The sequence below is a fragment of the Diabrotica virgifera genome, chromosome 5, assembly GCF_917563875.1.
Source record: "Diabrotica virgifera virgifera chromosome 5, PGI_DIABVI_V3a".
Lineage (NCBI taxonomy): Eukaryota > Metazoa > Arthropoda > Insecta > Coleoptera > Chrysomelidae > Diabrotica > Diabrotica virgifera.
Genome location: NC_065447.1, coordinates 227961581 through 227975781, shown reverse-complemented (window position 1 = coordinate 227975781; position 14201 = coordinate 227961581).

Here is a 14201-nt window from a genome sequence, read left to right as displayed (position 1 = left end):
AAACTGGACAAGACACGGCGCCAGGCTGAAAGATTCAAGATGGACACGAAAGATGATAGAGTGGAGACCAAGGGAAGATAAACGCAATAGAGGAAGGCCGCCTACACGATGGACAGATGATATCAGGCGGATTAGTAAAAACTCGTTTCGTTTCCCCATTACTGAGGATAGTGATTTCTTCCTTCCAATATTCCTAACATTTTTTTTCAATTGGTCTCTATCTTCAGCTACTCTAGGAGCTTCGCAGAATGAGTTTCCAGCTGAATTCTTAATTTGGTCGGACCATCTAATTGGTGATCGTCCTCTTGATCTTCTCCCCGGAACGTTTCCAGAAACAATTAATCTCTCCAAACTATCGTCACCTCTGCGAAAAATTGTAGAATTCGTTGCAGACATATTGTAGACAGCCTTTTTTTAATCTCGAGTTGGTTTAGAATGGAAACGTTTGGCCTATAAGCTGTCCAAGGTATGCGCAGCATTCTTCTCCAGCACCACATCTCAAAGGCATCAATTTTTTGGAGTTTGCGTGCGCAAAAAGTCCAAGTCTCTGCCCCGTATAGAAATATTGAGAATACAAGGGCATTTACCATAGTCCAGGAAATGAAGCATTTTAGCTCGCAATTTTTTCGTCCAGCATGGATTTACTTGAAATTTTTACAGAAGGTAGGGAATAGTTCAAGGATAATTCTCTATATCATGCCGCTGTACGCTAAAACCTTGGGGGTGGTTGCCACCCCATCTCGGGGGCGGGAATTTTTTATTACATTTTAACTATGTAAATCGATGTAAAAAGTGATTATAAGAAAAAAAAGTTTTTTACATTTTCTTCGTAAAACTAATATTTTTCGAGTTATTCGCGCTTGAAAGTAACAGTTTTTCGATGAAAAAGTCGACTTTTTTAGGGGGTTTTTTGAGAATACCTCGAAAAATATGCATTTAATCAAAATAACTGTAGGTATCCAAATTGTATCTTTTAGTAACACAAACCAAATTATTTTTCTGTTATATTGCTAAAACCAACATAAACCGAGATACGGCATGTTAAAAGTTAGCTTTTTTCGTCAAATGCAGAATTTGAAATATTCAAAGTAAAATAAAGGAAAAACTTTGCATTTTTCAAAGAAAAATTAAATAATCTTTTTTCAAGTATACAGTTAGGCCTTTAAAAAAAATATTAAAAAGTTTCTAGTCTGAAAAGTAAGTGACTTATGATCAAAAATAGGTCAGTACCTGGTTTTCTCTATGATAAAATCGGTGAAAACAACTCCCTAACTACCCTCCTGATTGAAAATGGGTCTTCACCTTTTTATAATTCCTTTTATATTTGTATTATCAATACAACCAAGAAGCTTGACCTATTTAAAAGGCCTAATTTTAGAAAAATTGGAGTTTAAAGAAAAATTAATATTTTGGAATTTCTCATTTTTCACCTTTTACTTCAAAATATCTCCGAAAATACTGGAGATATGAAAAAAATGATAGAGTACCAAATTGTAGCTTCTTTAATAACTAAAATTCCCTTGTGCATAGATTTTCATTACAGTGAACAGTTAGCGAGATATAGCTGTTTAAAACCTCTATTTACGAGCAAACACCCCTTTATTCGAGCCCTTTAAACCCACCCTAATTAAAAACTGAGGAATCTTATGGAATTTAGTTTTCACAGTCTTATAACTCTATGTTTATAGAACGGAGTTATATGAAGGAGCTATGTTTATAAAACGATTTTTTTTTCGAAAAATTCGGATAGTCCGCTTATGGATAATTTTCAATGTATGTATAATACCACAGAACCGGTTCGTATACTGGAAGACGACTAAAAATCTATTTGTATTTGTATTTGTACATATTTGTAAATTCGTATTTTTGTGTAAATAAATGTTTTTGTAATTCTTTAATTCTACTTTTTTTTTCTGTATAGACCTATTAAAAATTAAAATATCTACTTATAAAAACTAATGTTATTAAGGGTGGTTCTTAAGGGTTGAAATATTATGATATTATATCCTAAAGTATAACGCCCGGTTTCATAATCAACTTAAAGTGAACATTAACTAAAGTTCACTTTAACGTTGACATTTACCCATATGAATTGCATTGATAGAGGTACCAACTTAAAATTTAAAGTCCACTTTAACGGATTATGAAACCGAGCGTAAAACAATCATTATTTAACCAATCAAAACCAAATTTTACCCATATTAAAGTATACAATGTTTTTATATAATTTTTGAAAATAAGGGGTTGTTTACACCCCTAAAAATAATCAACTCCCTTAAGAATGATATAGAATATGAAGTACAGGGTGAGATGATCCTAATCCCAAATTTTTATGTAAATCGATGCAAGCCGAAATTATTCTTTTAGGATAAGTAAATTTTTTATATATAGCTCCAACAAGGGTGGTTTTAAGGGTTGAAATATTATGATATCTTGAGAGTATATCTTAAAGCATAAAACATTCATTATGTAACTAATAAGAACCAAATGTTGACAATATTAAAGTTTAAAATGTTATTTTATAATTTTTTACAACTAGGGGTAGTTTTCACCCTTACAAAACCAAAAGCGTACAACGGCTCAATATAGAAAATGAACTAGAGGGTGTAATGAGCCTAATCCCAAATATTTGTACAAATCGATACTGGACGAAAAAATTGCGAGGTTTTGCCATTTTTTCAGCTTCATTTCCTCGACTACCAGTCTCATCTTGATATTTTGAGAGATAGACCATCGCATTTTTTGCCATACCAATACGTCTCCGAACTTCTGCTTCACAATTACCATCGTTAGTTATACTTATACTAGACCTGAGATAGACAAAGCTGAGAAGAAGAGAGACGTGGAGGGAACTTTGGCGGCAATGGCCGCCGAAGGATGTTTTATGTAGAATGAAAAATTTATTTGAAGTTATCGAAATAATCCCCAAAGAAAAGTTAATTTTTAGTTATAATTCGTGAAAGTGAAGTAGCTTAGTGTTGTCTGTTATACTTATTGTAGTAAAATTATGGCAATTTATCTTTATTAATGAAGAATTATTTTCGGGCATGGTTGCTAATGTGTTTGTTCTTAGATGGATATTTGAAGAAAAGTTATATATATATATATATATATATATATATATATATATATATATATATATATATATATATATTATTATTTCTAAGGATAAAAACGTAGGTTGTGCATTGCTTCAAGCAAGACTCGCATATATATATATATATATATATATATATATATATATATATATATATATAATCTAAACCTTTCTACCTAACGGTGTAAGGTGTTTAAAAATACATTTCATACATCTACATCATATACAAATCGTCTCCAATCTTGCTTATTCTTGGCCCTTCGTTTCGCTTCAGTCCACGTTGTATTTTTCGTCCTCAGAATTTCTACCACTTCATCGTTCCAGGTTTTCTTTGGTCTCCCTCTTCCTCTCTTGTTTCGTACTTTTGCCTCCCATATGCGTTTTACCTGTCTATCATCGTTCATTCTACACAAATGTCCAAACCATTTAAGTTTATTCCTATCTAATATTTGTGTTATTGGTTCGACTTGTAGTTCTTCTCGCACACTGCTGTTTCTTATTCTATCACGTCTTGTAATTCCTTTTACTTTTCTTAGGTACTTCATGTCCATGGAGTTTATTCTGCTTTTCGATGATGGTGTTAGCACCCAGCTCTCACTACCATAGGTAAGGATTGGCCTGAAGATTGTTTTATATACCATCATCTTTGTCCTGCTGCTTACTTCTCTCTTTCCAATGAATGTTCTGTTTAAGCTGTGGTACATTCTGGACGCCATGGTTATCCTTTCGTTGACTTCTTCTTCTGATCTTCCTCCATTCTCTATTTTCACACCCAAGTATTTATATGTTGTTACTTGTTCTAGTTTCTTGTTATTTATCTCTATATTTACTTGTTTATCTTCATTCCCCATGACCATTATCTTTGTTTTCTCCATGTTTATTTTCATATTTCTCTCTTCCAGCTCCTCTTTCCACATTATTAGGTTCCTTTTGAGGTCATCTTCGCTGTGTGCTAGTAACATCAGGTCGTCTGCAAATGCACATACTGAAATTCCTATAGGTTCTAGTCTGTGGTAACCAATGTGTAATTTGCGTGTCTTTGCTTCCATTACTTTTATGATGTCATCCATGAGTACGATGAATAGTGTGGGGCTCAGTACTCCTCCCTGCTTCAGTCCATCATTTATCTCAAAAGTTTCACAATGGGTATTATCTTTCCTGATGTAGCATTTGTTACGTTTATATAAGCTTTGTATAGCCTGCCTCAGTTTGGGTTCAATATTTCTTCGTTCGAGACTTTCCCATACTTTGTATTGTGAAACTTTATCGAATGCTTTTTCTAAATCTATAAATGCTGCATATACTTCATTTTTAGTAGTTCTCGTTTTTTCTGTTACTTGTTTGATCGTAAAGATGTGGTCTTGGGTACTCCGGCCTTTCCTGAACCCACTTTGTGGTTCTGCTAGGTTGTGTTCAACTATTGAACTAAGTTTTTTGTTTAAAATATATTCGTACGATTTTGACACCACACTTAACAACGTAATACCTCTGTAGTTGCCGCAATTTCTTGTGTCCCCTTTCTTAAAAATGGGCAATATAATTCCTGTTTTCCAATCTTCTGGTACAGTACCCAAGTGCCATGCTTTGTTGAGAATTTCTGTTAACATCTCTGAGATGGTGAGATGATCCTAATCCCAAATTTTTATGTAAATCGATGCAAGCCGAAATTATTCTTTTAGGATAAGTAAATTTTTTATATATAGCTCCAACAAGGGTGGTTTTAAGGGTTGAAATATTATGATATCTTGAGAGTATATCTTAAAGCATAAAACATTCATTATGTAACTAATAAGAACCAAATGTTGACAATATTAAAGTTTAAAATGTTATTTTATAATTTTTTACAACTAGGGGTAGTTTTCACCCTTACAAAACCAAAAGCGTACAACGGCTCAATATAGAAAATGAACTAGAGGGTGTAATGAGCCTAATCCCAAATATTTGTACAAATCGATACTGGACGAAAAAATTGCGAGGTTTTGCCATTTTTTCAGCTTCATTTCCTCGACTACCAGTCTCATCTTGATATTTTGAGAGATAGACCATCGCATTTTTTGCCATACCAATACGTCTCCGAACTTCTGCTTCACAATTACCATCGTTAGTTATACTTATACTAGACCTGAGATAGACAAAGCTGAGAAGAAGAGAGACGTGGAGGGAACTTTGGCGGCAATGGCCGCCGAAGGATGTTTTATGTAGAATGAAAAATTTATTTGAAGTTATCGAAATAATCCCCAAAGAAAAGTTAATTTTTAGTTATAATTCGTGAAAGTGAAGTAGCTTAGTGTTGTCTGTTATACTTATTGTAGTAAAATTATGGCAATTTATCTTTATTAATGAAGAATTATTTTCGGGCATGGTTGCTAATGTGTTTGTTCTTAGATGGATATTTGAAGAAAAGTTATATATATATATATATATATATATATATATATATATATATATATATATATATATATATTATTATTTCTAAGGATAAAAACGTAGGTTGTGCATTGCTTCAAGCAAGACTCGCATAACCTACATGAAATGTGCTGGCAGATGCACTTGTATGCAAGCCAAAAAACGAAGAAGAAGAAGAAGAAGAAGAAGAGAGACGTACCTAAGGCGACCTTTACACGGTCAATATTATTGAAGCAATATTGATATTCATCAATACATTGAACGTGTAAGGAGCGTATTGAAACAATAATATTCATGGCAATATAATATTGAAGAAAATCAAATCGGTTTGATTTTTATTGAAGTCCCATCAATATTATTGAGGCGCCTTCAGCATTATTGACCTTGTGAGGGGTATACATACGAGTATATATTTTTTTATAAACAACATTCTTGCACGTGAAGAGGATTCAGCAGTATTTCGTATAGTTATCTATATCGATTTTACCTATCGATTTTATCTATCGATTTTACGTCATAAAAGTTTCGTTAACTTTGGTCCAGCAACCTGTGGGACGATGCTGAATAGAAAAAATTAATCCAGATAAGAAGCTATGGAGTCGTGTTGGCTACCGTATTTTATTTTTATTGATCAATACTATTGAGTCGTGTGAACGCTACCGTTTTTTTACCATTTATTCGTCTGACCGTGTAAAGGTCCCCTAATACAAAAAATGTTTTGGAAATAATATAATGTACATTCATTTTTTCCCCATAAATACATTTATACGGTTCCTTTTTCCAGCAAGATTTTTGCTATCGAGTAAATAATAAACTGTTGCATATTTTAACATTCATAAAATACATTGTTTCATTTGACCAAAGAATATTGTCGATGTTTCAAGTGAACAGACCTGATAATTTTACATTTTTTACTTTAATTTCATTCATTATTTATGGACATTGACTGAATATTTTACCATATACTGCATGATTTGAATACTACATGATTGACACGAAATATTCAATAATTTAAAAGTATCGGTATGGGATAATTATTAAACAATGCAGTGAATACGTGGTTCTATTGATTTTTTTTAAATGATGTGCATTATTGAAATTTCAACTCATAATATATGCGAGTGCATTATACTCGACTACTAATTTAAAATGACGTTGAAGGAGGAGATTGACGTTGAAATGCCTGTTAACCAATCAACTAGTCTAAGATTATACGATATATAAGGTGGATTTGCACCGATCTGTTCAATGGATAAAAATTATTGGATATGTAATTTAGCATATTAACAATTATTACAAAAAACAAGGGTTGCCGATCTAATCTTGTTCTAACTATAATTGATTAATAATTAAAAAATTACATTTTATTACAAATTAAAAAGAATCGACCCGGGCAGATATTATTTCAGATTTTTTAGGTTATTCTAAACAAAAAAGGTCTTTTGTAATTTTTCTCTAGGTTGGTCGTTTTCTAGTTATAAACAATTTAAAACTGAAAAAAGAACGAAAGATGACGATTTTCAAGGCTCAAAAACATACGCATAACATATCATTTTTGAAGTTACGAAGTACCTAAATTCAAGTTCAATCCTTATTCTATCAGTTCTTGATAAGACTTTTGGACTTATTTAATTCTGAAACATTGTTTTTTAGTTGATAATGCCCGCCTCCCATAAGAAACCTTCCTCATTAACAATTAAAAAAATATGTTTTAGAATAAAACATGGCTAAAATTCTTATCGAGACCTGATAGAAAAAGGTTTCAACTTTAATTTATGTAGGTACATGATGATTACAAAAATGATATTTTGCTTGTGTTTTTGAGCCTTGAAAATGGTCATCTTTCGTTCTTTTTTCAGTTTTAAATTGTTTATAACTCGAAAACAATTAACCTTAGAGAAAAATTACAAAAGACCTTTTTTGTTTAGGATGATGCAAAAAATCAGATATAGTATCTGCCCGGGTCGAAAATTTTTTTTTAATTCATAAAAAAATGTAATTTTTTAATTATTAATTAATTATAGTTAGAACAAGATTAGATAGGGCAACCCTTGTTTTTTGTATTTGTTAACATGCTAAATTACATATCCAATAATTTTTATCTATTCAACAGATCGGTGCGATCTTATATCGGATCCTCTACTAGTAGAATGACCCTATTGGGATGTAGAATGGTGCAACAACGATGGGTCGCAACACTTTGTTTTGAAATCTTTGAAGAATGTCAATGTTGAAGTTACTGGCGGTCCTCCAAAGTTGTATACCATAAGCTGGTGTCTTTTGGTAAATATATGCTTCTTCCAAGTCAGTCGTCGCGCGTCGGTCCAAATTAGGGATGGGTAAAACCTACCGGTTTAAACCTAAAACCGGTTTTTTTACTTCGAAATAACCGGTTTTACCGGTTGTTTTTTGTCCCGGTTATAACCTGTTTTTTCTTTTTAAAGCAAAAACTGGTTATTAGGTTATTAGGATTCGGTTAGGTATTATTTTGGATCCCAATCCTAATTATTATTCTCAAGTAATTATTCACACAATAAAATACCGGAAAAATGGAGAACGAGCGAACTAATCCTACTATTCAGAAAAGGAGATAAAAAGCAGCCAGAGAACTACAGAGGTATCAACTTGTTAAATATTACTACCCTAAAACTTACAACTAAATCTTACAAGACGTAATGAATCAGAGGATAAGTTTAGCAGATGAACAACAGGGTTTTCGTACTGGAAGATCGTGTACAGATGCAATATTCGTCATAAAGCAAATTACTGAGAAATCACTAGAGTATAATAGACCAGCATCTCTATGTCTGATTGACTTAAAGAAAGCATTTGACAGAGTAAGACTCAAAGATGTAATCCATCTTCTGTATAATAGAGAAATCCCTCTAGATATCATAAAAACTATTGAGAACATCTACCAAAACAACAAAATGGAAGTCAGAATAGATGGACAACTTACAGAACCGATAGATATAGGCAGCGGAATAAGACAGGGAGACTCATTGAGTCCTATGCTTTTCAATTTAATCATGGATGAAATCATCAAAAACGTCAACAAAGGAAGAGGATATAGAATGGGAAACGAAGAAGTAAAAATACTCTGCTACGCAGACGACGCAATATTGATAGCCCAAGATGAAGATAGTCTGCAAATATAGTCCACAGATTTAACATAAGAGCAAAAGAATTCAATATGACAATTTCATCTCAAAAAACTAAAACAATAGTAATCAGTAAAGAACCAATCAGATGCAAAATAGAAATTGATGGTATCAGTATTGAACAAGTAATGGAAGTAAAATACCTTGGAAGACAAAGAAGTGAGAAATCAAGTACAAAAAGCAAATAGATTGGCAGGATGTCTTAATAACACTATATGGCGAAACCGACATATTAACACTGAGATGAAGTCAAGAATTTATAAAGCCAGTGTCAGACCAACAATGACATATGCATCAGAAACAAGACCCGATACAGCCACAACACAAAGACTACTGGAAACGGCAGAGATGAGAGTACTGAGAAGAATTACAGGAAATACACTGAGAGATCGAAAGAGGAACGAAGATATTAGAAGACAATGTAACGTACAGTGTATAAACGAATGGACACTAAATAGAAAAAAAGAATGGAACAACCACATAACCAGAATGGGGGAGACACGTGTGGTCAAAATAGCACGAGATAAATCACCAATCGGCAGAAGAAGTATCGGCCGACCGCGCAAAAGATGGAGTGACAACCTTCCATAGAGGTATCAATCCGCCAATGAACAAGCAGAATTGCTTATAAAGTGGAAGAAGAAGAAGAAGAAGAAGAAGTAATTATTCCAAACAAAACCATAATTCAAATTTTATTTTATTTTATAAAATACAGAAGCAAACTGCATACTTTGTTATTGTTATTGTTAGATGTTATTTATTTATTTTTTTTCTGACTTTAATTAAGCTTTGTCCATAAAATTTGTATTTCCAGTGACAATAAAGCATATTTCTATTCTAGTCTAACTGAAAGTGCAATCTCACATCAGCCAGAAACAATTATTAAGTTTTATTATAATATTTCCTTGAAAAGGTATTGGTAATCATAATATTTACATAAGAAGTGATCTGGTTGAATTAGACGCAAACATCATCTATTTTTCACACTTAACTACTCTTGACATTGAAAGTGGGTGAATGACTTTTTCTCATTACCAAAAATAATGCTCTGACTATGAATATCGAATTACTGATTACGAATACGAATTTTCAAGAATTTCGCTACGTTTTCAAAACGATACACTCATACAGGAAGTATTAAATGAGTTAAAATGTACCTATTCTACAAATATACAAACGTGTTAAAAGTAATACATGTTCTTTCGATAGTACTAATTTTGATCATACTGATATCGAGTCGAATGGAGTATCGCAAACTAAAGTTCATTGTAAATGTAACTTTGTAACCTATTGGATTAAAAAAACCGAAAACCGTTTATAATCGCCAGGTTAAACCGTAAGCAAAAAAAACGGTATAACCGAAAACCGGTGTTTTGTCAAAAACCGCCATCCCTAGTCCAAAAGTCCAAATACATGCCAAGATATTTAGCATCATCAGCTTGTGGGAGTGGGCAGTTGTTGATTTTTACTTTTGGACGTTTCTATGCATAAATTGAATGTCACATGTTTAGACCTCGTTTCATTAACTCTGATACGCCATGTTTTTAGCCAATTTTGGATTTTGTTAAGGTTTGTCCGAAGGTCCTTTGAGGCTGAGACCGGATTGGTGTGAGATGCCAAAGACCGCCGTGCCATCAGCGAATGTTGCTACAGTGGTGGTTCTTGTTCTTGGCAGATCAGCTGTACAAAAGAGGAACAAAATAGGCCCCTAGACGCTACCTTGAGGAACGCCTGGAATATATTGAATGTAATTCAGTAAAAATGCATAATTTTTTTTACCCTTGTACTTGTAGTAGTACAGGAAAAACTATGATGTTAATGTCATCATCCACCTCATTATAATGTATTATAGAATATTTATTATAGCATTTATTTTCTATTAAAGTACAAAGACAATAGATTTCACCTTAATCAAAATAACCTTATGTTATTTATTTTTTATAAGATATCCATACAATGTGGTAACGGTAAACGGTGATGGCCAACGTGATTTATAAGCGGCGAGATAAGTAAAAGCGGACTTCTGATGATAACGTCAAACACAGAAGCAAGCAAGCTATCCCAAGTTTATAAACCTCACCTTAAAGTTGTCTTTATAGTAACTTGAGTACGAGAGATTGTATCGTGCCCTTCCATCCGTATAGAGTCATAATGTATTAAAAGTAAGGATGTGCATTCGATAGGCCGAGAAACTAACAACTCTTGTCAGAGAAGTTCTGCTCAGTAATTTTCAGTAAACCTGTTAGCAAATAAGAATGCGAACATTAAAACAATGCAATAGTGTTGTCATATTCGTTATTATTCTCCTCTATTTTAACAGTGTGTAGGACATAAAGGTAAGTACTGCGTAAAATGAAAAGTATACCACCAAAAACTAGAAAGTTTAAAAAACAAGAGAGAGAGAGAGAGAGAGAGAGAGAGAGAGGGATTTGCAAAATTAGATGCAAACAGCACAAAACACGAGAAAACATAGGGAAGACTGGAGGAGACCTATATCCAGCAGTGGATAGATTCGGGATGAAGGATGATGACCACTTGGAAGTTGTGGTCTATACAACAGACCATAAATCTGAAATCTATAATAGATTATAGCGTTGTAAGACAGGGAACTGCAATTAAAATACAAGATGTGCGAGCAGCCAGAGGGCCATCATGTGGCACCGATCATCATCTGCTAAAAGTTAAAGCGGTACTCCCAAACAAATATAAAAAGCAAAAGTCGAGTCAAATCAGTTAATAAAACAAGTACGGTACAATACAGTCTAAACCATGAGAGTGTAAAGCTACTGTATAAAAAACGTTTAGACGAAAAATTAGAAAGGGGTAGTTTTGAAAATACCGAAGAACACTACGAACACATCAAAAAGTCCATTCATTCGGCAGCAGAAGAAGCACTGGGAAAATGTGACGAAAACCATAAAGGAATATGAGCAATAAAGGAATCAACATTAAGAAAACTGAAGTCATGTGTATTGGAGGAACAAAGCAGTCCATTACATTAGACGATGGGGTAGAAATTAAACACTGCGATGAATACAAGTACCTGGGCATGAAGATAACTCAAGATGGAACACTCGAAGCTGCTATAAAAGAGAGAAACATACAGGGTAGAAAAGCCATATCCATGATAAACTGCATTCTTTGGGACCAGACAATATCTAAAGCGAACAAACAGCTCATATACAATAGCATACTTAAAAGTATAATCACTTTTGGCAGTGAAGTTTGGCCACTGAAACAAAGAACGGAGAAAATGCTACTAGTAACAGAAATGGACTTCTGGAAAAGAGCAGCAGGCAAATCAAGAAGAGACGGATACCAAATGAGAGAATACGAGAAATGATGGGAGTCACACAACATACAATAATTGATGACATAAAAACAAAACAACTAGTATGGTACGGCAGAATGCCAGATGACAGGATCCCTAAGCAGATTTTGGTAGAGTTGCACAAGTTTGACTTGAATGTTTGAACTTGACTCGAGTTAATTTCAAGTCAAACTCAAGTCAATCCTTCTGACAAATAATTCAAGTCAAGTCAAACTGGTCAATCATACAGGTTTGAAAATTCAAACTTTTTGTCAAAATAGTTTGAAAGAGTTTGAAAAATAATTTATTTAGTAGATATACTTTTTTGTAGATTGACATGTTAGTTGCCAATTAAGATAAGAAAATTAATAATACAATGAGTGCCACATAAAAGTATCTTGATACAGGAAGCAATTATAATCAAAATAGGGTCGTAAATTTTTTGAAATTCATTCCTGTATGCTTAGAATTGCTTGCTAGCAAGTTTCGTTTTATCGATATAACTTTTTTATATTTGAATGTTACTAAGATTAAAACAAAGGATTCGTTGGATAGTTTTTTTATCATACCAAGTGTAATTTAAACCTACTTTGGAAGCTTTCAAGTATTACGTAGCGCAAGTTGGGGGAAGGGGCATGTAAAATGTTACGGCGCGTTGTACGGGTGGGGGGGGGTTCGAATAGCGCGTTACGTTGTTTTTTAACTTAAATAAAAAAACTACGGAATCACAATCTCCCAACTTTTCAACTTTTGTTTTACATAGAACCCCTGGATTGTATTGTATTGCCCCCTCACGCTCCACTCACGTTACTATAGGAGAATAGTTCAAGTGAAAAAATCTTAAAATTTGTATTAACCAGATCAAGCACAGTAACACGTGTTTGCAATAAATAGCTGGACCTTTCTTCACAACAAAAGATGAAAAGATACAGATGGGAGAAAGAGGTTGTAAGAGCTTCAAAAATTGCGTTTCCTAATACTTGAATGGCCCCTTTAACAAAAATTTATGGCGGAACAACAAAATACTATATTTTTGATAGAGTAGGCTTAATGATTTTTTTGCGACTTTGCAATGTCGTCTTAAAGAATTAGTTCACTATTTGTCATTTTATAACGCTGTTCTTTATTTTTACATAATACAAGTATGCAGATTTTTATCTCTTAATTTTTGCACTGGGAATACCTTCAAAATCAGACTCAATTTGATCTGGTACTTATTCTGAGCCGAAAAATATTCAGGTTCAGATATTATTTCACAAAGCACACACTTCAAAACGAACGTAATAAACAAGCCAAGCATATACTATCCAAATAAGTCAAAACAAAAGTCGGTACGCTCTCAATTAGAATTGGAAATAAACACGTTGCCCAATATGATATTCAAACTTCAAACTGTTTGAAGAAGTTTGATTTCGAGTCAAACCTAAAGATATTAAAATCAACTCAAGTCAAACTTTTTCACAAAAAAAAAGTTTGGTTTTCAAGTCAAGTTTTTTGAATAAAATCAAACTAGTTTGACTTGATGCATCTCTAGATTTTGGCATGGACACCACAAGGGAGAAGAAAAAGAGGAAGGCCGAGAAGAAGCTGGAGGGAGGGAATTGAAAAAGAACTAAAAGAAAGGGAAATCCCTCCAGGTCTATGGTTAAACAGAGAAGAATGGCGGTTAGGATTCGGAAGGCGTCGGAGAACGCTGCAAACGGATAGTAGTAGTAGTACTAGTTAGAAAAGATAAATATGAGTTATTACAGATGATTATGAAGGGTAACATCGAAGGAAAAATAGGTCCTGATATCCTGGCAGAAAAACATTCTCGACTGGACCGAGTTAAACACACAGACAAAAGGAGGAGATAGAGACGAATTTACAATGGTTATAGCCAACCTTCATTAGTGGAGTCGGAAAAAGAAGAAGAAGAAAAAAAAATTAAACAAATTCTGATATCCTAGACGCATTTCGTAAAAGGCCTTTTTAATAATTCTAAGTCTATTACCACTTATGTAAGATCCTAATGTGTTGTTGACTGCATAACTCCTAGTACCTATTTTGTCATGTTCATATATTTAATCATCACACATTTCACAATTTTACATTTATGTTCAAATATTTCTATTCTAACATCAATATATGGATATTTGATAATGCTTTATTTTCAACATCAACATAAACTTTAAATTCGTTGGCTGAAGTAACAAAATAGTTCATAACGTCGCATTGACAATCTGTC